Raw genomic sequence first — 23,742 nt, 5'->3', positions numbered from 1 at the left:
TATAATGACATACCTGCAACAGGGTTCTACTATTTTATTGAGCTTATGGGAACGAAAGGATTAAGTTTGCCTTTTAAGAGTTAAAGATTTGAAACTTGTTAAGAATCATTATAGTCAACTAAATCAATGCTAGGATATATGGTTTGTAAATTGAATGTAATTTATTTGAAGCATTATAGAAAACAAAGAAAGATTAATGAGAAAGTCACTACAATGCAGGTGAAAAAAATGGAAATAAAACCAATGATTTATAATCTTGCTTTGTTTCAATATTTTCACCAGACAAAGCCCTGTTCATGAACAGAGGTTAGTAGAACCTTGTTCTGACATGCAGAGATGATGGAGACAGGGTATGGTTTCAATGTGCAGATTGATAGTAATATGTTAACCAATAAGCACCTAGTGGATATTTTACCAACACTTGAAGAGATAAAACAACAAAGTCAATTCCAACAAGATTTTCAAAAAAAATATGGTAAACTGTAAAAAAAAAAACTATTGTAAAGCATTTAGTCTAACATTTCTATTTCTGGTGTTCTGCTATTTTACAAAACAATTGATTAGAAAGCTGAAGACTAATCAACACTTTTTTTTATGGCTGCAGGCATGGCTATGTGGTTATGAAGATCTCTGTGGAATCCATTTGTTCCACGTTCAGTCTCATCATATGGCATCTTGGGAAAATGTCTTACTGTTTTCTCAAGTTGATCAATACCTTTTGAGTGATAGTGGGCCAACTATAACTTCAGAAAATTGATGTATACATGTGCACATAAATACACACACACACGTTTGTGTATATGTATGTTAATGCTGAGAGCACGCTGGACTGGCTCCTGTGCAGATGGCACACAAAAAGCACCATTTGAGCGTGGCCGTTGCCAGTACCGCCTGACTGACCCTCATGCCGGTGGCACGTAAAAGCATCCACTACACTCTCAGAGTGATTGGCGTTAGGAAGGGCATCCAGCTGTAGAAACTCTACCAGATCCGATTGGAGTCTGGTGCAGCCATCTGGTTTGCTAGACCTCAGTCAAATCGTCCAACCCATACCAGCATGGAAAGTTGACGTTGGACGATGAGGATGATGATGATGATAAACAAAATTTATGGCAGAAATGCCTTCTAAATTCACTAAGTTGACAGCATCACAACAATGCTAGGTTTCTTACAATTATAGCAACACCTGTAACAAATCTTTCTTTTACTCTCTCCTCTATGTATGAAATCACATACTTTGACTCCATACATATAATTTTGTATTTCTTCTCCTATGATTAAAAAACTAAGCTTATGAAGACAATTACTTGGACCTTACTGTTTTGTTAACCCTTTTGATAGCAACCTCTTGAAGATAACCCCTGTTTATATGCTTGTGGAGGCATGTGGTTTAGTGGTTAGGATGTTGAACTCATAATCATAAGATTGTGGTTTCGATTCCTGGAACAGGTGATGTGTTGTGTTCTTCAGCAAAACACATTTCACATTGCTCCAGTCCGCTAACATGGCAAAAATGAACAATCCTGTGACAGAACAGAATCCCATCCAGCCGGGGAATTTATACAACATGGAAGCCAGGAAACCAGCCCTTATGAGATGGCATGACTTAAAAAGGTAAATTTACCCTTACTTTACTGTCTACATGCTAGAAAACCTTGAACATTAAAATGACAGGATTTAAACAAGAACTTTCTAATATAATATCATGTAAGAACATTTTGCTAATTTATGTTCTTAAAACAAAATTAATTGTGACAAAGTCTACAATTTTATTGCTTTCAAATTTTGGCTGAAGGCCAGCAATTTTTAAGGAGGTATAAGTTGATTATATTGATCCTAGTGCTGTGCTGGTACTTATTTTATCAACTCTAAAAGGGTGGATGGCAAAGTCAACCTTGGCAGAATTTGAACTCAGAAAGTAAAGACGAATGAAATGTCACTAAGCATTTTACCCAGCATGCTAATGATTCTCTTAGCTTGCCACCTTAACCAAGTCAGTAATTTTATTAAATCCCATTAAATTCTTGATTATTTTCAAAGCTAATTGAAAGACATAGACAGTGTGCTTTATTAGAATTATGGGGAGATATTCACTTTTAACTCTGGCAAATTTTATATCAATATTTTCTCAATAGCTTAGTTCTGTTAAAAATTCTCTTGAGAGTTAAAATAACATATATATCTACATATATTGATTTCTTTTGACTGCTGGAGATATTGATTTCTCTTTAATATATTTACATATTTAAAAACTACCCCTACTTCATGCACCCCAACCACATTGGAAAAAAAAATTAATAAAAATTTGTTGACCTTCATTTCTCACATAAAATCTACTTTTGATCTCATAGGAAGGCATCTATCTTGCATGAGAAAAATTTAAGGAGAATTAAATTTCACATCCTCTTTGCAATTGATTGATCTACTTGAAACAGCAACCAAATCTCCTTTGAATTCCAGCTTACTGTCTTAAAATAACAGGACATACTGGATAAAATAACGAACTTCATTATATGAAAAAAAGAGAAAAAATACATAACATTGTCATAGCTGGAAGGCCTTTCTTTGGTCATAGGTGTGCTTGATCACACCTGAATTTTATTCAGCTATTGTTGACCTACTGCTAGATGAAGCCTCAGCATACTATTAACTATGATGGTTGTAGGCCAAACTATCCACTGACAGAATGCTTCCATGGCTGAACATTTTGCTCTGGTCATTGATAGCATGGTGAAATTTGAATTCAAGATTCAAAGAACCAGAATAGATACCATAAGGCATCTCATCCACTGATCTAACAATTCGGCTGATCCACTGTCCTGTCATAGAATGGTACTTTATTTATTGACCTTGGATAAAAGAAATGCAAAGTTGTCGTTGATAGGATTTAAACTCTGAGCACCGAGCAATTATTATCTGAGCATGGCAAAATTAGAAGGGAAATCGCTTGCTACTATTTTCATTACTGTACAAGCCATTCTCATTCATTCCCATTGCAAAAGTACATGAATAGATAGCAAGAATCTCACAGCCACTCAAATTTTTTCCTACTTTTCTTTCATATTATTATTTAGCCCTATAAAAGTGGCAAGCTGGCAGAATCATTAGCATGCTGGGCATAATGCCTAGTGGCATTTCATCTGTCTTCGTGTTCTGAGTTCAAATTCCACTGAGAGTTACTTTATCATTCATCCTTTCAGGGTTGATAAAATAAGTAGCAGTTGAACACTGGAGTCAATGCAATCAATTTAACTCATTCCCTGAAATTGCTGGCTTTGTGCCAAAATTTGAAACCATTATTTAGCTCTAGGACAGGTTTGATCCTGTAGACCTGTAAGCAAAGACATTCCGATTGTGGCCACCTTGTATTTTCTATGTAATATACTATATTGTTCATTATGCCGAGGTTTTTATTAAAATACATAATGTATTTAAGGGAATTTGGTCATTATTTCTAGCAGACCAAGTGTCTCGGAAAAGGCTTTCTTATTGGTTCAGCATGAGGTGTTATATGTACATACATACAAAATCAATATAGAATTAAAGAGAATAAGTAATTACTTATTGTTTAGATTCTAAAAATGGAATCCTGTCATTAATAGTAGACTGATGATATATAAACATATATATCTACATAAACACTCACAGACATGTGCATGCACACACACACACACAAATCTATCTATCTGTCCATTTATCTACCCATCTGTCTCTCTACGCAATTCATCCATCCATCTGTCCTATCTATCTATCTATCTACCTGTCCATCTATCTAGCTAGCTATCTACCTGTCAATCTATCTACCTGTCTATCTACTTGATTGTCTACCTACCTGACTGTCTGTCTGTCTGTTTATTTGCCTATCCATCCATCCATCATTCCATCCATCCATCATTCCATCCATCCATCCATCAGATCGCCAGAAGGGAGGCCAGGAGACAGGTTTACTTAGACAGAGGGGATGCCAACATTCTGCGATGTGAGGACCAGTGATTTGAAGTGTTTCAGATTGCAAAACAGCATGTGAGAGAGAATCGTGATGTCATAAGAGAGAAATGTGTCAGCATGGATGATGGCTCACTTGCATTTGATGATACTGCAAAGAGAGAGACTTAGGGATGCCACAATGAAAGGTTACTGAATGAAGAGAATGAATGGGAGAAAGAGGGTCTGTCAAATGTTGATGCAACTGAGGGACTAGCTAGATGAATTGACAGTACCTTGGTAGATAAAGCAATTAAGGGTATAAAGACAGGGAAAGCCCCTGGCCCATCAGGAATCACTGCTGAGATGCTTAAAATATCTGGTGGTGTAAGCTACAGTCTAGTCACCCATATAATCAACCAGGTGATACATGAATGTGTCATACCCAGTGACTGATGTAACAGCACCATGATCAACTGCTGCAATGGTAAAGGTGATACATTAGATACGAATAATTACAGAGGTATCAAATTGTTGGATCAGGTGATGAAAGTTACGGAGAGGGTCATAGACCAACTAATTAGAGAGGGAGTTAGTCTACACGAGATGCAGTTTGGGTTTGTAACAAGGAGAAGCACCACTAATGATATGTTTCTGGAAAGACAGCTGCAAGAGAAATTCCTAACCAAAGATAAAACTCTGTACTTGGCTTTTGTTGACATGGAGAAAGCCTTTGACTGGATCTGCTGATCCCTTATCTGGTGGTCAATGCAGAAACTATGGATAGATGAGTGGCTGGTGAGAGCCGTACAAGCCATGTACATGGATGCTGCCAGTAAGGTGAGGGTTGGCAATGAGTATAGTGAAGAAATCTGAGTAGTAGTAGGGGTTCACCAAGGATCAGTCCTCAGTCTCCTCTTATTCATTATAGTCCTCCAGGCAATTTCAGAGGAATCCAAGACAGGATGCCCCTGTGAGCATCTATGCTACTGACCTTGCTCTAATAGCTGTGTCACTATCAGAACTAGAGAAGAAGTTTCAGGTGTGGAAGCAAGGTCTAGAATCAAAGGGCCTTAGAGTCAATCTAGCAAAAACCAAGGTCTTAGTAAGTAAGAAGGCAGACAAATCACAAATCCCTCCAGATAGATGGCCCTGCTTGTTCTGTAGAAAAGGTATAGGTAGAAAACTCCATAAAATGTACCCGGTGTAAGCTATGGACACATAAGAGGTACAGCAGCATCAGAGGAAGGTTAACTGGGAAGATAATTTTTGTGTGTGAGATGCACAGGGGCAATAAACACTGAAGATATACAGAAAACAGATTCCATCACATGCCAAGGGTAGAAACTAGAAGTAGTTGATAGCTTCTATTTCCTGGGTGACCAAGTCAGTTGTGGGGGTGGATGCTCTGAGAGTGTAGCTGCTAGAATAAGAATAGCCTGCGCATAGTTCAGAGAGCTCTACCTCTGCTGGTAACATAGGGCCTCTTAATCAGAGTGAAAGGTAGACTGTATGATGCATGTGTGTGAACAGCCATGCTACACCACAGTGAGTCTTTTGGAGATATGCTGTACTTGGGAACACCAGGCAAGCCAAGTGAGATGGTAACTGTGGCCAATGCCAGTGCCACATAACCCCAGGACTTATTCTTTGTAAGCCTAGTGCTTATTCTATCAGTCTCTCTTGCCAAACCGCTAAGTAACAGGGATGTAAACACACCAGCATCAGTTGTCAAGCGATGTTTGGGGGACAACACAGCCACACAAACATATGCATACGTCATATATATATATATATACGACGGGCTTCTTTCAGCTTCTGTCTACCAAATCCACTCACAAGGTTTTAGAAGGCTAGAGAAGAAGACACTTGCCCAAGGTCCCACACAATGGGATTAAACCCGGAACCATGTGTGAGTGTGCATATATGTATATATATGTGTATGTATGTGTGGCGGTGCCCCAGCATGGCCACAGCTCGTGAGCTGAAACTGGATGAAATGAAATATATATACATATATATATATGAAACAAGGTTTGAAAACGCAATTTTAAAAGATGTTTATTTATTTTACCGGCTTCACTCTTTGGAAAAAGATTGTGACAATTTTTTTCCAAAGAGTGAAACCGGTCAAGTAAATAAATACCTTTTAAAATTGCAATTTCAAATCTTCTTTGGTATATAATTCCACTCGTGCGGTACACTACAACTCCACTTTGTTATACATGTATATATATATATATATATGTATATATGTATATATATATACATATATATATATATATATACATGTATATATATATACATATATATATATATACACATACACATATACACACACACACACATATACACAGCCAAACAGAGACACATATAAACTTGCCTTTATTTTTACGTTCAAGTGTTTGTGTATATCTGTATAAATATATATGAGGTGTAAAGAATAAGTTAGAAAGAAGATTCCGCACAAAAGTCACCAGACCATATACATATATATTAGAAGATATTAATTTCCAATGTCTCTAGATTTGAAGGATTGTGTTTAACAACCCTCATCGAATTAATATAAGTAAACCATCACTTGTGTCACCCAGAGAAAGTTTTGAGATTTGGCTTCGGCAAAAATCAGATCACTATTTCTTCAAACGAATGTTGCCTATTTAAACAAAATATATTTATAGTAAATCAATTGAAACAAGGTACCTGAAACACAAAATATTACGTGATGTCTTTCACCACTTTTGCCTTTAAACATATACACACACACACACATATATATATATATATATATATATATATATGTGATATTTTAAAAACTCATACAGTATATATGGAAATATATTTATATAAGTATGTATATGTGTGTGTGTATATATACATATAAGTATGTATATGTGTATATATATAAATAAATATATATATATATATCCATTCATATATATGTGTGTATATATGCATACATATATACGTATATATGCATATGTATATATAGATGTAAACAACATATATATATATATATATATATATATATACACCTACATATGTGTCTATGAGAATTGTATATACATACACTCACACAAACAGATAGATGTATATATATATATATTATATATATATATATATATATACTAGCATTCTACCAGTTAAAAATGATGCTGCTTTTTCAGCCTCCTTTCAGCAATTCATAAAATTTCTTTACAGCTCTTTTGTCGGTTTTTCTATTTCATTTTGTCCTTTTACCATTAGATGCATCATACTTTCCTACACACTCAGTAATTAGTGCCACTCTCTATTTTCTCTTTTTTCTTTTACTTGACACAGTCATTTGACTGCGGCCATGCTGGAGCACCACCTTTAATCGATCAACTTCACCTCAGGACTTATTCTTTGTAAGCCCAGTACTTATTCTATCAGTCTCTTTTGCAGAACCGCTAAGTAACGGGGACATAAAGACACCAGCATCGGTTGTCAAGCAATGCTTGGGGGACAAACACAGACACACAAACACACACACGCATATATATATATATATATATATATATATAATGATAAATCTCAGAGCGAGTTATAAACAGTAGCGGTAACACATCGTGATGCACATATGCCATTTGAATATGGCTAACCCATAAAAAGTATATGTATTTGTGAAGGGATCTGACTTCTCGTCGACAACCATGATTGTCACACGCTGATGAAAGGTAAACACCTTGAAACTCGGGTACGTGTGTATCATGTGTTGAAGACGGGTAGGATGACTCCCCTTCACAAATACTGACAGGACACAGATAGTGTGTCTATGGCCAGCTGGAGGAGGTATCTTCCTGGGGCTACAAACTACAGTAGCATCCACCCTTATGGGTTAGCCATATTCAAATGGCATATGTGCATCACGATATATATATATATATACATACATATATACGATGGGCTTCTTTGAGTCTCCGTCTACCAAATCCACTCTCAAGGCTTTGGTCTGCCCGAGGCTATAGTAGAAGACACTTGCCCAAGGTGCCACGCAGTGGGACTGAACCCGGAACTATGTGGTTGGTAAACAAGCTACTTACCACACAGCCACTCCTGCGCTACCTCACATTCTTCATTAGCTTTCCTCTTTCTCTCTCTCCTTCTCTCTATACACACGCACGCACACACATATATATATATATATATAAAAATATATACATACGTACATATCTTTTGCTTTCACCACTCACTCATTTCAGTCATTGGACTATGGCCATGCTTTCTCCAACATTCAAAATCTGTCTCCATCTCTTCCCTTCCTTTCATACTGCCTCTTCCACCACTTCTATATCATATACAAATATCTTTGCCTCTGTCTCTCTCTCTCTCCCTATTATTCAAATTTCTGTTATATCAATGCCTTATAATCATAATTCCTCTCCCTTGTGAAGAGCTCTGTTTTTCCTCTTCTCACCTTATTTCTCTTCCTCATGGAATCTTTTTCCATCTCTCACTTACTTCCAATCCATACTTTATTTCTCTTTCTGCTCACTTGATTGTTAGATGACAGTTAACTATTTCTTTTTTCTTCTTCCATTCCAATCTGTCAATCTTTCACCTAACCATTTATTTATCAAATCTATTTTTCTTTATCGCAGTTCTACCTCTCTCAGCCCAGCTGCTGCTTTCTTCTGCCATGCAAGTGAGAGGAAACCCCCAAAAATTAAATAAATAAAAATGGATATGTGACTTGGTTGGCATTTTAAATATGAAAAGTGTGTGTATATATTTATATTTATATACATATATATATATATATAACACATATACACATTCATACACAAACATTTTCCATAAATTTATACGTATACAAACAAACATGTATTTATAAATAGATGTATGTATATATTTATATATATATATACATATATATACACACACATATATATATATGTACACACACATATATATACACATATACATACACACACATATATATACATATGTACATATGCATATATATACACACATCTATATAAATACATATGTACATATACATATATATACACATATATATACACACACACACGTATATATATATATATATATATATATACACATATATGTATATATATATATATATATATATACATATATACACATATACATACACACACATATATATATACATATATATATATATAATATATATACATATATGTATATATATATATATATATATGTATATATATATATATATATATATATATTATATATATATACATATATGTATATATATATATAATATATATATATATGTATATATATACACACACATATATATAAATGTAGTTATACATTTATACACAGATATAATACTATATATATATAATATATATATACATAATGTACATGAGATTCTACTCCATCCACATCTATTTCCTTAGTCATAAAATATTAATATGTTAGCTTTACCTTCTGTCTTGGGACATCCATAACTTGCGAGGCTTATTCAGTCTTGGAATCAACCTGAAAATATTCAATTGAAAACATTAAACATAACTTTCAGCCAACACAAAGTCAAATGAGGGAATTTAGAAATTTATTTATTTATGTATTTCATATAAATATATATAATGTCTTCTTGTAGAGATTGATTCATTCTCTTAATGTATTTCTGCAATAATACCGTTTCCCAGAATACAAAACTTCTAATGTGCAAGTTGCTATGAGGGAGAAAAAAACTTACAAAAATTAAGGCAGTCATCAAAGATGTGTGTGTGTATTTATTATATATATATATATCATCATCGTGCGTGTATACTTGAAGATGCATATGTGTTTATTATCGTTTTGGGAGGGGGAGTCTTTTTTTTTTTTTGAGATTTTAACATTGAATAGAGAAAATCTTTTCTCATCTCAATAGCATGGAAAGTAAAAGTAAATGAAGAAAAAATATGCACCAATTAAATAGATTCTAGATAATTCTATAAATAAAGGTAAAATTAAAAGCTTCTTAAATTATAAGCTTCTTTTTAAAAGCATCCCAAAGTTTATAATAAAATGTGTTGCCTAAAGACTTACAGAAATAAAAGAAAGCTGAGTGCCAGTATTTGCTGATTGCATCTGAGGAAGCTCATTGAATATGACAGAATAAAGAAAAAATATATTTTACTGCAAAGCTCAAGAGAACTCATTTTAGATTTGCAATACTCTTATATTAATTTAGATTCTTTTATTTAGAAAAAAAAAATACATGTTAGTTTCAAGAAAGGTTTAATTGAAGAATGCATTTTCCCAATTTAAAGAATACAGTGTACAGCCAAAATTGTATAAAAGCAGATTGCTATTTAGAAATCAAATTCATATTTCCTTATTTCTTTGTTGATGTTTTAGAACATGATACCAGTAAAGGGGTAAAATTGATGCAGATGTTGCTTAAACATTGTGCATTTAAACCAGCCCAAATATTGCATCTGTTTTATGTCCAGACCATCCAGATCCGACCTCTCACACATACTCCACAATGTTATTCTAAAAATAAACAATTGCATCATCAAAATAAATCATAAAGCCATGAGAAAATGCTCAATCAGTTCAAAATATTGTGAATAAATAAGTATAACATTTGACAGATCTATTTGGGTGCTAAAGCATCAGCCTTTTTGATAAAACTCCATCTAAGACCGACCCCGGTTTTATCATACAAATGTCATGTTTTAAAATGATCCAAATTAATATCTTCCATCGAAATTTCATGATAGTTTATGTTCCAATCAAAATGGTGAGGTGGCAGAATGGTTAGCATGCCAGGTGAAATGCTCAGCAACATTTCATCCATCTTTACATCCTGAGTTCAAGCTCTGGTTCTGCCATCGTTGACTTTGTTTTCATCCTTTCAGGGTTGATAAAATAAGCACCAGTAAAACACTGGGGTCAGTGAATTCAACTTATCTCCTTCCCTCAAAACTGCTGGCCTTGTATCAATATTTGAAAGCAATTTATGTTTCAAACACAAGCTTAACAATGACGAAGTTATTTTACTAAATTCTTTATTATTTAAAAAATTACTTGAAACAAAGAGGCAGTGTCTTTCAACAGAAATATATTACCAAATTGAGCCTGGTGCAGCCTTCTGGCTTCCCAGACCCCAGTTGAACCGTCCAACCCATGCTAGCATGGAAAGCGGACGCTAAACGATGATGATGATGATGATGATGTATCCCAAATTCTCTCTGATCTAGCATATCTATTTAATGAAAGCCATTCAAGCCATTAGCAACACTTGTTTTTAAGTAATATAGTCCTGTAATATTATCCAATGTCTTTTTTTTTAAGATGGTATGATGTAGTTTGAGTGAGATTAAGCCATTATTTCTACCATGCTAAACAATCCATCTCTGGTTAGCTTATCGTTCATCTTTTACTTGTTTCAGTCACCAGACTGTAGCCATGCTGGGGCACTGCCTTAAAGAATTTTAGTCAAATGAATCAACACTAGTGCTTATTTTTTTAAAACTTGGTACTTATTCTATCAGTCTCGTTTGCCAATCCACTAAGTTATGGGGATTTAAAGACACCAATACTGGTTGTCAAGCAGTATATGTATCAGTATCATTTAGTGTCCATTTTCCATGCTGGCATGTGTTAAATGGTTTACCTGGAACTGGTGATCCAGAGGGCTGCACTAAGCTCTAGTCTGTTCTGGCTTGATTTCTATGGCTGGATGCCCTTCAAAACAACAACCACTCCTCAGAGTGTACTAGATGCCGTTTATGTCTCACTGGCATGGGTACCTTTAATGTGTCACTGGCATGGGTGTCATTTATGTGTCACTGACAATGAACTGCTTTCAGTTTCCATCTCCCAAATTCACTCACAAGGCTTTAATCAACTTGAGGTTATAGTGGAAGACACTTGCCAAAGGTGCCACACAAAGGGACTAACCCTGAAACCATGTAGTTATGAAGCAGACCTCAAAAACCTAACTTTGCATATATGCCCATGTATACCATTTATTTATATTTACTTACAACTGCAGTTTAGGGAGTCAAATCCCTCATTATACAAAGAAATATGTATTTGTCCATCCATAGCAACTATTATTTATTTATTCATGTATCTATTTATTTATTTATTTTAATTTGCTAGATTGAAATACTAAAGAATATTTCAGGATTTCAAGCTGAGGATTAAAAAAATTGTGAATACCTGTAAAATAAAATTTCTTCTGAATGGCTTTTTGTCAAGAGAAAAATCATATTTTCTTAAGTAATAGTAAAGAAGGAAAACAAAGATAGAAATAAACTATATATCATTTAAAACAATGGTTCTCAACCAAGGTCCATTTTGGCCTTGGGGGGTCCATATAAGATTTTGTTAAAATTTATCTGCAATAAATTAGTTATACTTCTACAATACAATAATTTAACAATTTTTTTATATAATTTCTAATAACATTTTAAATACTGAGGGGCCATCAAAATAAAATAAGAATCAAAACGGTCCATTGACAAAAAAAGAAATGGTTGAGACACATTTATTTAAAGCTTTGCTTCTAAACAAAAATAGATAAGCTTTTTAACAGCTTAAAAGGGTGCTGTATTCAAACCAACAACTCTACTCCCAAATAAATACATCTTTATGATAGAAATAATAAAAATTGAAACTTTTTACCATCATCCACCAACAAACAAAAGCTATATCTGATTTATTACCATGTTTTGTCGATTTCCTTGTTATCTTGTTATGCCCTTAGTGGCACTATAAAATCATCAGTGAATATAATATTGATGTATCTTCTTACAACTAGTTTAACAATATAGCTACATAGGAGGTATGTTATGATCTCTGAATCAATGTTCTGAACTGGTTATGGAACACTACATCTGTATGTATGTATCTATGTATATATATATATATTTATGTATATATATATATGTATATATATGTATATATATGTATATATATGTATATATATGTATATATATGTATATATATGTATATATATGTATATATATGTATATATATGTATATATATGTATATATATGTATATATATGTATATATATGTATATATATGTATATATATGTATATATATATATAATATATATATATATATGGATCTATACATATATATATATATATACGTATATGTACATATGGATGCACATATATATATGGATGTGTATATATATATAATGATACATATGCACTCATATGTACATACGTATATATATCCATATATATATATATGTGTGTGTGTGTGTGTGTGTGTGCGTGTGTGTGTGTGTGTGTGTGTGGTGTGTGTGTGTGTGTGCGTGTGTGTGTGTGTGTGCATGTGTGTGTGTGTGTGTGTGTTGTGTGTGTGTGTGTTGGGGGAAAAATAGAAGAATGAGGATGACTTGCAGTGAAGAACAAATGTGGAGATGAAGAGTAACAGAATAATAGTATGACCAGAATATGCAGAAGGCCTTCCTTGCTTTCTAAGATATTAGTGAGGGTTATTTGTTATAGTTTTGTTTTCTTTCTATTTATCAAATTCTGCTCACAAATTATTGGTAAACTCAAGGCTATAGTAGAAGATATTTGGCCAGAGCCTGTGCAGTGAAATTGAACCTAGAATCTGATAGTTGTGAAACATGTTTCTTAACTACACAACCATACCTGCACCTATAAAAAGTGTGATGTGTCAAACATTTTATTGGACACACACTGTCAGGAAATATAAGTTATAAACTTATGAACTGTGTTATCATGTGATAAATATGAGATTCAGTACATATCAAACAGAAATCTTTTACAGCTCTTCTTAGATATTTGTAGATATTTGTATGCGTTTATTCATATTTACTGATACTTAGAAAGATGTATGTGTGCATGTAAACACATATATGTGCATGTAAACATGTGGGGAAGAGGACATTAAAGAATGAGGCTGATGATGATATATACATATATATATATGATGTACATGATACATACATACACACATACACATATGTATGTATACGTATATATATATATGTGTGTGTGTGTGTGTGTGAGATATGGTATATATACGTATATATGTATGTGTGTGATATGGTATATATAAGTATAAATGATGATGATGATATATATATATATATATATCATCATTATTTATATTTATATATACTATATTACACACGATGATGATATATATATGATGTACATGATACATACATACACACATACACATATGTATATATATGTATATATATGTATATATATATGTGTGACTGTGTGTGAGATATGGTACATGTACGTATACATGTGTGTGTGTGATATGGTATATATAAATATAAATGATGATGATATATATAAATATATATATATATATATATATATAAAATACCCGTCCAACCCATGCTAGCATGGAAAACGGACGTTAAACGATGATGATGATGATATATTCACAATCCATCTATCTATCTATCTGTCTATCTATCAATCAATCTATCTAACTTCACAATATATTCACATGCTTGTTTTGCATGTATATTTATTGGGATATTTCTTCTTGACCAAATGAAGATAAGTTGAGAGAAAGAATGGATGTATATGAGTGTATATTTATGTATGTGTGTATGTGTGTGCATATGTGTACGTTTGAAAAAGAGATAAAGAGTAAAAAGAATGAGTGTGTATAATGTGTGTGCTTCTTCAAGAGGAGGATATGTGAATAACATCAGCTTCTCTAAGAAAGTGAAAATACAGAGAGAGAGAGAGAGAGAGAAACAGACAGGCAAAGACAGAGAGATAGAGAGAAGGAGGGGACAGAGAAAGAAAGAATGAAAGAGAGACGTTCCACACTCCAGCTGAAAAATTTGATTCTTCTGTATTCATTTTATGATTTTTTGTTTGTGAGCAAGGGTGTGCTATTTTTCTTAAATAAGAAAGAAATAGCTTATTTTTACTTTATTATGAACCATAGTATTTATAATGTCAGAAATCTATTCGAACCAATGATTAATCATAGCAATAATTTGTGAAGGGTTTTCAAATTCAAGCTAAATAAAAAATAGACAAATAAATAAAATATATAACATAACTAATCTATCAAAAGTTAAAACAAAAACAAAACAAAAATACCTCCACAAATCCAAACCTGTTGAACCATAGTAACTTGTTGATCTAAAATACTAGATGCCATATCTACACTCCAATGATTTATTCTAAGAACAAGAAGAAATTTCTTCAGAATAAAATATAAAATATTATAAAATGTAATAAAACGAGTGGAAAAAATGGCAGTTTGAATTCATCTAATTTATTTTGAAAAATTGTTATTTTGTCTTATATTTTTATTTTGACTTATTTTGATAGAGTATTAGTTATGTTTTGTATTTTATATACATTTTATATGTATTTTATGTATATTTTATATTTTAGCTTGTTTTGATAAAATAGTGTTTTTTAATTTGTATTTTATATTTTAATATTTTGATGTAATTTTTCTATTTTCTATTTTATGTTTTGATTTATTTTGATAAAATCTTATTTTTAAAATTTATTTTATATTTTTGAACTTATTTTCACAAATTTTTTGTTTTAATTTATATCTTATATTTTAACATATTTTGGTAAAATGCTATTTTTTCATTCATATCTTATATTTTAAGATTTGAAAACATGCTATTTCTTGAAATATTTTTCACTTTACCTTATTTTAAGAAATGCTATTTAAAATAATTTTTTAAAATCATTTTAGTATCAACTTTATATTTATTCAAATAATTATCATTTTCCAATTAGTTTTTTTCTCTTTCTTCTCTTAAATTTAACATAAAGCTCAATGAATATAGACATTCTTTTATTGTTTTGAACCATTATTTGTTATTTTTATTTGAGGAGGAAGGATTTTGCTTTTACTTTCAAATGGTGTTGTTTTCCAGCCTTCTCATTGGTTTAGATCAACTGGACCTGTGTTATATATATAAACATTAACCTCTCATAGTTAATTCACTTGCTTAGAGGAAGGAATTAACAACTTTTGTAAATAGCATTCATAGGAATTACCAATTTCAGTTAAATTTCCTTCGCAAATTTTATTTCTAATTATACAAATTATACTAGCCAAAAATCATTTGTAACATTTTATCTGTACAAATCTACATCAGCTGATCAACAAGCTTGAATAGACCAGCAGCTCACCCATTGATAAATGCCAATAAAAAAATATAAAATGAAAAAAAACATTAGCATAATTTTTTGCTCCTTCCTTCATTATCAATGAGATGAGAAAAGATTTTTCATCCATATAATTATTTTTTCTTCCCCATGGTATTGGATAAGCTTAAAACATTTTAAACTATTTAACTTTATTGAATATAGCAGTTTGTCAGTCTGAATTTTGACGAATTGGGGATTTTCATGAACAACGGTGTGTTAGACCAGTCAAGAGCAAGCTGCTGTCTACAGGACTCCCTGAATGGCATACCACAAAAAGATTATCTTGAATTCTTTTTTAATAATGCAGCCTGCCTGCTTATGCAACCTGCTTCCCAAACAAGGTTGCTCATGCCTGTGTTGGACGTTACTATGTTGATGGGGTCTAATATTCTTTTATTCTTTTACTTGTTTCAGTCATTTGACTGCAGCCATACTGGAGCACTGTCTTGAAGGGATTTAATTGAACAAATCGATCCTAGGACATTTCTTTAGTCTAGTACTTATTCTGTCAGTCTCCTTTGCTGAACCACAAGGTAAGCATACCAACACTGGTTGTCAAGTAGTGATGGCAGCACAAACACACACACACACACACACACATGATGGGCTTCTTTCAGTTTCTGTCTACCAAGTCCACTCACTAGGCTTTGGTTGGCATGAGGCTATACTAGAAGACACTTGCCCAAGATGCCATTCAGTGAGACTGAAACTGGAAACATGTGGTTGAGAAGCAAGCTTCTTACCACACAGCCACGCTTGCACCCAATAGGTCAAAATCTTTATATTGTTGTCCTGTGTGCAAACAATGACCAAACGTTTCTTCTCCTGATCATATTGATAATCAGTTGACCAGGTGCTCTGACATTTGACCAGTGTTCCAACCATACACTGTAATTTTTACTGTGCTGCATTTTGTCAATGATTACATTATCCAGTATATTCTTTATTCAAAAAATTGGTATGGTGAAATTTAACTGTTAATTCTATGGAGCCAAGTAAGTGCATAAATATTCCATCACCAGCTCCTTGTTGCTTTTGTGTAGACCGAGAGCAAGCAACTTGTATTGAAGAATTCTTTGTCCTGAGAGTAGATCCATCTTTCCTGTTAAACCAAGTTTCCACCTAATTGAGAATCATACTGTTCAATCTAGCATGAAGTGGTGAATTATATGGTGTAAGATATAATAATCTGGACATGCTGCATTCTCTTCATTGCCTCCACACTAGCTAGTAGTAGACCAAAGCCTACTACTAAAGATCAGCCTTATTCTCTCTCTAACGATGGAAGTGATTGTTAGTTCTCTCTTAAGATGGAATAAAATGCTACTATATATACATAGTTTATTTTCATTTGAAGGGAAATACACCATAAGCACATTTATTCTTGAAACAGCTGTAAGAGAGTATTTGCTCACCTTACTTTCTTTTTATCTGCTCTATTGTAACAACTCAGCAATTACATTTAAATACATAACTACTATAATCCAAACCGATGCCAATTGTTTGCCTGTTCATTCTTTCATTCTTCACTGTCCTGTGTATTTCTGTAAGCCCACAGATTTTGGTGTTAGTTGCCACAGAAATGAATAAAGTGATGATAGAGATATTAGTGTCATAGCTGCTGTGCAACATGCCAAATCTGCCTCTGATCAAACAATATGCTCTGATTAATCCTTTTGTTACCATATTTATGTTGAAATACACTGTCATTGTTTAAATTAATATTGAAAATAATAGAAAAATAAAATAACAAATTAACATGAAATTTTGAGGGAAAGTTTTAATTTAGATCACTTAAAAACAAGGAATTTGTATTATAGAACCAAGCGGTATGTTGGTATCAAAAGGAACATTTCAGCTATGTGACCTCCTCATCTACTATCATTATTCAATTTGTTTTTACATTTTTTCTGACACTTGGGTGTGGTTTATTGGGCATTTAGCTAATGCAGTAATTTATCAAGTCAATCTACCAAATATGGTAAGGACGGGTATCACCTCCTTGCAGAAGAAATTATGCTGTCTTTCAATTTGAAATCACCCAATGAGAACGTTTTTAAAAATCTATAATAAAATGTGGTTTAAGCTTCAAGGCCAAAACAGCAATTTAATTATAAATAGCACGGCTAAGAATTTGTAACATTAAAGATTCACTATTTTTCTCATTAAAAATGCCAGTCCACAAGTTCCTCTGTACTTGCGATTCACTCTTGCTCTTTAAATATTTCTCACTCTCAACACAGAAACTCAAGAATTCCCTCAGTAACTAATACTCAGACTGATGTTTTTTAAAGTTCACAGAACAATCATGGTAAAGTTATTTTTATTTTAAATGTTTCAACTTCATTTTCTTAAAAAAATTATCGTACTTAAGAATATCAATCAATTACTAAACAATTAATTACAAGATTTTCAATTAATGTTGGAAAAACAATTTTTTTTTCCCTGTTTTACTTTCAGGCTAGCATGAGTAGAAAATGTTTTTAGAAGCATGGTTGCATGTTCTAACAACCAAGTACCCTTCCTATTGCTAAATAATCACTTATAAAAGAGGAAAGAAGGGTTTGTTTTCTTAGACTGGTAAAATGAAGTACATACAAATCACTAGAAAACTGTTGTGGACAGCATCAACAAGTATCAATCCAGCAAAAAGCAAACAACAAAATACACATGTATGCTGTTGCGTGGCAAAGAAATGTTTCCAATTAAAGGCTTTAGAGACATCCTCTCCTTAAGGTATGTTAACATGTTTTCATATTTTTGGTTTTTTCATGAAAGTGATACAAGCTGGACTAAGTGCACTGCTTACGGGCACAACATGATGGTTTCAGTGAGGATTTGAATTCAATTAAATTAAATTCAGTGAAATTGCATAATTTGACAGATGCTTCACTGGCTGCTTGAAATGGCAATAAAATTTCTGTCATGTTATAATTCTATTTTTATTTTGAATTTATTGATTTTTACTTTTTGTTTTTCGTTTTAATATTTTTAATATTTATTTACAAATGGAGAAATTACAAGCTTCTTCAAATTTTCTGTCAGCTATATGAAAAGACCTTAATTACTATATGGGTGCAGGAATGGCTGTTGTTAAAGTTTGCTCCATAATCAAATAGTTCCAAGTTCAACATCACTTCATACTGTATATTTTTTGTCATAGGCCTCACCTTACTGCAGCAATATAAGACAAATTTGGGTAGACAGAAAGTGTGTGGAAGCCTCTCACCTACAAAGTATGTGCTATTGTGTAATGGGCTTAATTGGTTGCTGAGATTAACTCCATATTAACTCTTTTTTAATTTGCTAGGTTTGAGGAAAGAGGCAGTGTCCATCACCTCACTGACTCTTTGAGACTGGTCAGTTTATGCCATTAATTTTCTGCTTTATCTGTTGCAATTTGACAGCAATATGGAAAAACTTAAGCATGGATTGAATTCTAGAGAACCAACATTCTAGGAGGAAGGCCATGTGTAGCGGATACTGTGGGGCTTATATAGTAGATATGAAAAGAAGAGAGACAAGTGGCTCAGGAGCACCAGGGGAGATGTGGCACAAGACCAAGAGCAGAGGCCAATATCTTAGTGGTGGGTCCTTTTAATAGACTTTATTCTGTTGCTGGTTTTCTCACCAAGTTTGAGGATAAGATAACCCAATTGCTTATGGAATACTCTTCCAACCTGTGGATCCTGGTTTCTTCCTAACTCATCCTAACTAAAGCCAGGGACTCTGCAATAGGTTATTTATACTGCTCTTTCTTTTCTGACAAACCCATATACAAATACTTCCATTATTAGGAAACCATTTAGCTTAATGAAGCAATTTTGTTCTTCAACCTCATTTTAACAATCTCACTTGCTTATGTATCAAATTAGAAGCATAATTAGTCAGTTTTGTATGTAGCTACATAGACAATACATACTTGGCATATGTAATTATATACAAGAAGATAATTACCGTAAATATATCACTGCATCAAATAAATTTACCTTTGAAAATGTTGTCTTTGGCTACTAATACCTAAATTTTTAAACTGCATATATTACATGTATACAGGTGCATGCATACTCACATACCCACCTGCATGTGTGGGAATATACATTGACACACATACACAGAAATTTACATGTGAATTTTGTGTATGTCATTTTCATTCAACTGGGAATGGCTATTTATTTGATAGAAATAGCAGTTATAATATATATTACACACCTGGTTTTGATACTTAATGTTCATTTCTTCTGAAACTTAGCATTTTAATAAAATTCACACTCTACTTATACATGTAGATTGTATAGCAAAATAAAAGGATTCTAATATAAAATGCAACAGTTATGACAAATTTTTATCATATTTAAACAATATTCAAGACTAGAACTCTTACAAAAGTGTCTCTATAATCATGCAATGTGCACACTATAGCTGCTAAATCTTCATTAATATACTCCTGCGGTTTTAAATGAAAAACCACATATTTCACTATTCAAATTTTAAGACTTAAAAATGATGATGTTGACAGCTAAAATAGCAATGAAGTTCAACAAGTCACAGATAATAAATCTTCTAGGTGCTGCTTAAACAAAGCTTCAACTAACAACATTTTCTCATTTCACACACTACTGTCTTAAAGTATAGCCTACCCTCGAAAAAATGTATACAATAATTCAGTGTTACATTTACTAAAATGAAATAAAGATGTAATAGTTAGATCTGTATCACCTTTGATTATGGGACTATTTGATCAAGGTAGTCATGGGGTAAAATAAAAATGATGACTAACAATTGACTATGCCTGTGTCATAGTAGATTAGCTTAAGGAAAGATCAGTGTTGGTGTACTTAATGTAGTAAACCAAGATGCTTTAATTAATAAATAAATACACTGGTTGGATTAAGGATCAATTATGGTCAAGAAAGGCAGGAGACATAACACCAAAATTTGAACTAATCAAAATATCAAAGTTAATTAAACAATATTTCAGAGTTGTATTTGACTGCCAAATGACTTAATCTGAGACTGTGTGTAGAAATTGAAGCAACATGGGAAAAGAGCCATTTTAACCATTTAAGAACTCATAAAAAGCTATTACATTAAATTTACATTTATTTATTGAGGTATCAACACTTTTGTCACACCATTATACCAGTAAACAAGTAACAGTGGTATGACAAGAAGTTTGACATATACAGAAAAGATTTTGTGTATTTTTAGATAGCTTAAATAGATTTTCCACGATGTAATTACTTGTTAAAAGAGAATGTGGACCATGCATTAAAGAGTGTGTCTCACTTGTAGTAGAATGATATTTCCAGGCATGTCTGAATCATATTAGACCTCCTCAGCAAAGAACAGTCTTTACTGACTCTACCAGACAAAGATTACTTTATAAGATATAGAGATTGTTGTGAATAAATGCGGAGTGTCATGATAATTTAAGATAAGAACTAGGAAAATATTTGCTACATTCTGATAATATGGATAGGAATAGGAGCTTGAATGTAGAAAATAGATTACAGACTAAAGCACCCCATCTAATTGATATATTAATCACTGGAACCTATTTCACCAACTTACAAAGTGACAAAGTTTAATTAACCTTGAGAAAAATTGAATATTGCAAACTCATTAAGAACAAATTAACGCTTGAAATATGATACATCTTCAATATAGAATTTCCATCATGTTTAAACATCTGTGGAGCAGAATGAAATCTTACAATAAATATGGAAATGTAAGATGCTGGATGCTAATTTCTAATTAAATTCTTATCATGTTCACTTTCTAATAATTATTTCCATTCAATTAACATTTCTCAAAGATTTATTAAATCTGCTGTAGGACATCAAATGTGATCAGTGAACTTGACTTGTCATTAAAAACATGTCACTTGGTAGACAATTCTGATAGTGGGATAGGAATCAGTAAAATTGAATTAAGGTTAATATTGATAAAATAATAGTTGCCATTGTTGTCGAATTGCCATGAACAAATTTTCTTGTGCAGACCTATTATAAAAAAATAGTTCACCAAATATTTAGAAGCAATTCATCTTATGTTGTCATCATCATCATCACTGCCATCATCATCATTTAACGTCCGTTTTCAATGCTGGCATGGGTCAGATGGTTTAACTGAAAACTGGTGTACTGAGGAGCTGCACTAGGTTCCGATCTGATTTGGCAAGGTTTGTATGGCTGGGTGGCCTTCCTAACTCCAACCATTCTGAGAGTGTAGTGGGTGTTTTCTTACGTGCCAGTGACACAAGTACTATTGATCTGACACCAACATTGGCCAACATTTTGTGTTCCAATATTAAAATTTGAATAGTACTTCAGATAGTTTGTGTTTCCAGCTTGAGATTGATAGGATAGATTTATATTGCACTGTAGTTAGTTTACCTTCATTTTAATTTTGCAATTTACCTCTATTTAAAAATTAAATATTTCTCTGATTAAAATATACTTATAATCTTGTAGCAGTGCATACATAGAAACTAAGTGTATTTCATTATTATAGAATTTTTGACTTTCTTCTTAAAATTTTTCTTTCAGTTATGAAATTAATTACACTATTTTGCTTCCATTTTACTGACATTCTACAGAATTTACCATCCATTATTCTTGTTAGATATATACATTAACTTCTCTCATAAGCTCAAGCTAAAAGATAATTGTCAACCATATCGGTTGTAGTAGTTAGCAGGTAATTATTCATTTAAGTTTCAGAAAGATGAAGGATGAAGTCAGCCTCAACAGGATTTGAACTTACAATATAAAAACTATAACTAAACATCAAAGACATGTTTGTCTGGCTGGTACTCTAGCAATTTTGCTGATTGTCCACCCATATATATATATATATAAATATATATATATATATATTCTTTTACTCTTTTACATGTTTCAGTCGAGCAAATCGACCCCAGGACTTATTCTTCGGAAGCGTAGTACTTATTATATCAGTCTTTTTTGCCGAACCGCTAAGTTATGGGGACATAAACACACCAGCATCGGTGGTCAAGCAATGTTGGAGGGACAAACACAGACACTCAAACATACACACACACATATATATATATATATATATATATATATATATATATAGGTGAGAAAGTTGGTGTGTGAAAGCACGTAGTTTGATGTATAAAAAATAGAAAAGAGTGAAAAAAACTATAGAAGGCTTGTTTTATAAGGTTAAAGAATATATTTAAGTCGTTATGTTAGAAAAATGTTATAAAATTTTGTGTATAGTAACATAGTTTTTGGAAAAATAACCGGTTTCATGTAAACTTTTCAAATTTCTCAAATTTCTTTACCTACATCATGTCATGTCTTCGTTATCAAGTGTAAAGAAGAGTTCCAGGCAGGGGGAGGTAATCAGGGATTTCTTCCGGTATAGGGGAGACAATCGCTTTATATTTTTTTCCTTTTTCTTCAATGAGATGAGTTTCTCTGCCTGGAACTCTACTTTACACTTTATAACGAAGACATGACACGATGTAGGCAAAGAAATTTGAGAAATTTGAAAAGTTTACACGAAACCGGTTATTTCTCCAAAAACTATGTTACTATACACAAAATTTTATAACATTTTTCTAACATAACAACTTAAATATATTCTTTAACCTTATAAAACAAGCCTTCTGTATTTTTTTCACTC

At 32.5% G+C, this 23,742-nt stretch overlaps 1 protein-coding gene across 10 annotated transcripts in view; it reads right to left on the bottom strand.

Annotated features, from left to right (window-relative positions):
* The window catches only part of LOC115210389 (bone morphogenetic protein 1), a 2,987,986-nt gene that overhangs the window by 2,370,201 nt on the left and 594,043 nt on the right, over window positions 1-23,742 (bottom strand). For all 10 annotated transcript variants that reach the window (XM_029778966.2, XM_029778967.2, XM_029778971.2 and 7 more), the window contains exon 4: window positions 9,364-9,417. The gene's annotated coding sequence lies outside the window, so the exon portion shown is untranslated. The remainder of the gene's footprint in view (window positions 1-9,363; window positions 9,418-23,742) is intronic.

This window comes from Octopus sinensis, linkage group LG4, assembly GCF_006345805.1.
Source record: "Octopus sinensis linkage group LG4, ASM634580v1, whole genome shotgun sequence".
NCBI classification, from domain to species: Eukaryota; Metazoa; Mollusca; class Cephalopoda; order Octopoda; family Octopodidae; genus Octopus; species Octopus sinensis.
This window is presented reverse-complemented; position numbering and strand designations above follow the sequence as displayed.